Source organism: Triticum aestivum, chromosome 7D (genome assembly GCF_018294505.1).
Source record: "Triticum aestivum cultivar Chinese Spring chromosome 7D, IWGSC CS RefSeq v2.1, whole genome shotgun sequence".
NCBI classification, from domain to species: Eukaryota; Viridiplantae; Streptophyta; class Magnoliopsida; order Poales; family Poaceae; genus Triticum; species Triticum aestivum.
In genome coordinates this window covers 380,701,991-380,705,784 of record NC_057814.1, presented here as the reverse complement: position 1 = coordinate 380,705,784, position 3,794 = coordinate 380,701,991, and positions in this window count along the sequence as shown.

The following is a 3,794-nucleotide window of genomic DNA, read 5'->3' as shown; positions in this document are numbered from 1 at the left end:
AGTCTATGTTACTACCTCTATAGTGGGGAGTAACATATGTGTGGTAACATGCAACACTTCATTTATTAGGCTATAGACTCATTTTGCCTTGATATGTGTGATGTTAATTACTCATACTACTAGTAACTAGCTATGTTACCACTTTCCTCCATTTCTTCATTTATTGCTTGCCACATGATCTATTTTATCTAGATATGTGTGATGTTACTACCTATGTTACTCCCACTGCGGGTAGTCTTACTAGTAGTATGAGTAACATCACACACCTCAAGGCAAGATGAGTCTATAGCCTAATAAATGAAGTGTTGCATGTAGAGGTAGTAACATAGACTAGTAACATTCTATGTTACTACCCATTGTGGCTAGTCTTATGTCACTCTATTGTGTACTTGCTCTAATGCATAGTATCATATAGTAGCTAGTATCATATGTGTAGTACTTTATTTATATTGTCATGCATGACACATAGTAGCATAGCATTTATTATGATACGGTTTCATGATATGATACTTAACCCTCTCTTTCTTCATTTAATTAATTCTATGACAGCTCATCAAAATTGCCTAGTTGGCATGCATGATACTAGCTATGTGTGACGCCCCCGATTCAATTGTACACTAATCATACACGCAAACATGTACGATCAAGATCAGGGACTCACAGGAAGATATCACAACACAACTCTAAAAATAAAATAAGTCATACAAGCATCATAATACAAGCCAGGGGCCTCGAGGGCTCGAATACAAGTGCTCGATCATAGACGAGTCAGCGGAAGCAACAATATCTGAGTACAGACATGAGTTAAACAAGTTTGCCATAAGATGGCTAGCACAAATTGGGATACATATCGAAAGAGGCGCAGGCCTCCTGCCTGGGATCCTCCTAAACTAATCCTGGTCGTCAGCGGCGGCCTGCACGTAGTAGTAGGCACCTCCAGTGTAGTAGGAGTCGTCGTCGACGGTGGCGTCTGGCTCCTGGGCTCCGGCATCTGGTTGCGACAACCAGGTAGAAGGGAAAGGGGGGAAAGAGGGAGAAAAGCAACCGTGAGTACTCATCCAAAGTACTCGCAAGCAAGGAGCTACACTACATATGCATGGGTATATGTGTAAAGGGCCATATCGGTGGACTGAACTGCAGAATGCCAGAATAAGAGGGGGATAGCTAATCCTGTCGAAGACTATGCTTCTGGGCACCTCCATCTTGCAGCATGTAGAAGAGAGTAGATGGTAAGTTCACCAAGTAGCATCGCATAGCATAATCCTACTCGGTGATCCCCTCCTCGTCGCCCTGTTAGAGAGCGATCACCGGGTTATATCTGGCACTTGGAAGGGTGTGTTTTATTAAGTATCCGGTTCTAGTTGTCATAAGGTCAAGGTACAACTCTGGGTCGTCCTGTTACCGAGGATCGCGGCTATTCGAATAGATAAACTTCCCTGCAGGGGTGTGAGGGAGTCCTGGATAAGGGGGTCCTCGGACAGCCGGACTATGTACTTTGGCCGGACTATTGGACTACGAAGGTACAAGATTGAAGACTTCGTCCCGTGTCCGGGTGGGACTCTCCTTTGAGTGGAAGGCAAGCTTGGCAATTCATATATGTAGATCTCCTCCCTTGTAACCGACTCTGTGTAACCCTAGCCCCCTCCGATGTCTATATAAACCGAAGGGTTTAGTCCGTAGGACAAGAACAATCATAATCATAGGCTAGCTTCTAGGGTTTAGCCTCTACGATCTCGTGGTAGATCAACTCTTGTAATACTATATAATCAAGATCAATCAAGCAGGAAGTAGGGTATTACCTCCATCGAGAGGGCCGGAACCTGGGTAAACATCGTGTCCCCCGCCTCCTGTTACCATCCGCCTTAGACGCACGGTTCGGGACCCCCTACCCGAGATCCGCCGGTTTTGACACCGATAGGGTGCACCACATTACCCAACACGCTCGATCCCATTTGGCCAGACACACTTTCCTGGGTCATGCCCGACCTCGGAAGATCAACACGTCGCAGCCCTACCTAGGCACAACAGAGAGGTCAGCACGCCGGTCTAAATCCTATGGCACAGGGGTCTGGGCCCATCGACCATTGCACACCTGCACGTTGCGTGGGCGGCCGGAAGCAGAACTAGCCCCCTTAATACAAGAACAGGCTTACGTTCTAATCCGGCGCGCGCCGCTCAGTCGTTGACGTCACGAAGGCTTCGGCTGATACCACAACGTCGAGTGCCCATATCTTTCCCACGTAGTTGGTTAGTGCCTATAGACCGAATGGCCAGACTCAGATCAAATACCAAGAACTCGTTAAGCGTGTTATTTTGAAGTAACCGCGGACGCCGACCAGGGCCAGGCCCACCTCTCACCTAGGTAGTCTCAACCTGCCCTGTCGCTCCGCCACAAAGATCCACACAGAGGGCTGTTGGGACAAAGGTCCTTTCAGCCCCCAATCCGTGAATCACTCGCGGGTACTCTTCGAGCCAACCCGACTTGAGTCACCACATGTATCATGTATAAAGTATATAGTATATACCCGTGATCACCTCCCTAGTGATCACGGCCCGATAGAATAGCATAGCAGACGGACAAGGATGTAGGGCCACAGATGGAATACTAGCATCCTATACTAAGCATGTAGGATTGCAGGTAAAGGTAACAACAATAGTGGCAAAGACAGGCTATGCAGCAGAATAGGATTAACGGAAAGCAGTAACATGCTACACTACTCTAATGCAAGCAGTATAGAGAAGAATAGGCGATATCTGGTGATCAGGGGGGGCTTGCCTGGTTGCTCTGGCAAGAAGGAGGGGTCGTCAACAGCGTAGTCGGTCGGGGCACCAGCAGCGGCGTCGGTCTCGTAATCTACCAGAGAGAAGAGGGGAAAGAAACAATGAATACAATGCAAACAGGTGCATAAAGATGCATGACAAAGAAAACAGCGGTGTTAGGTGTGCCCTAACGCGGTAAGAGGTGATACCGGCGTAGGGGGGAAACATGCGGGAAAGTATCCCGGTGTTTCGCGTTTTCGGACAGATGTACCGGAGGGGGAAAGTTGCGTGTTTGCTATGCTAGGGATGTGTAGCGGACGAACGGGCAGCGTATCCGGAATCATCTCATCGTTCTGAGCAACTTTCATGTACAAAGTTTTTCCATCCGAGCTACGGTTTATTTTATATTAATTTTAAAAGATTTAATCATTTTTAGAATTTATTTAATTATTTTAATTCAACATTATCCAGAATAGTGCTTGCTGACGTCAGCATGATGTCAGCAGTCAACAAAGGTGTTGACTCGGTCAATCTGACGGTGGGTCCCGCATGTCATAGACTACTAACTAATTAACAATCGGTTATTTTAGTTAGCAGGCTAATTAAGTTTAATTAGTTATCTAAACAGAATTAATTAAGTTAATTAATTTGTTGAATTAATTAATTAGTTTTCCTTTTTTATCTTGTCTTTTTTTAAGGGGCTGAGCCCCTCTGGTCATTGACCCAGCCGAACCGGGGCGGGTAAACGGGCGCTGGGCGCCGTGTGATCGGGTGGAGCCCCAGGGGTGTGGGCGTGGCCGGAGTGGAGCCCCGGGGCGCTGGACGCCGGATCGAGCGGCGAGCTAGGCGGCGGTGTCGCAGGTGCGGAAGGCCGACGCGACCACGACATGGCTGGGCGAGCTGGAGCAGGGAGCTGCTCGGGGCAGGGCACGACACGGCGTCGAGCGCGCGCGTGCGAGGCGGGATGGGGCGAGGCCGCATCGGGGGCACGCGCGTAAGCTGCGGCCGGCGCAGACGAGCGGGTGCGCTCGCGG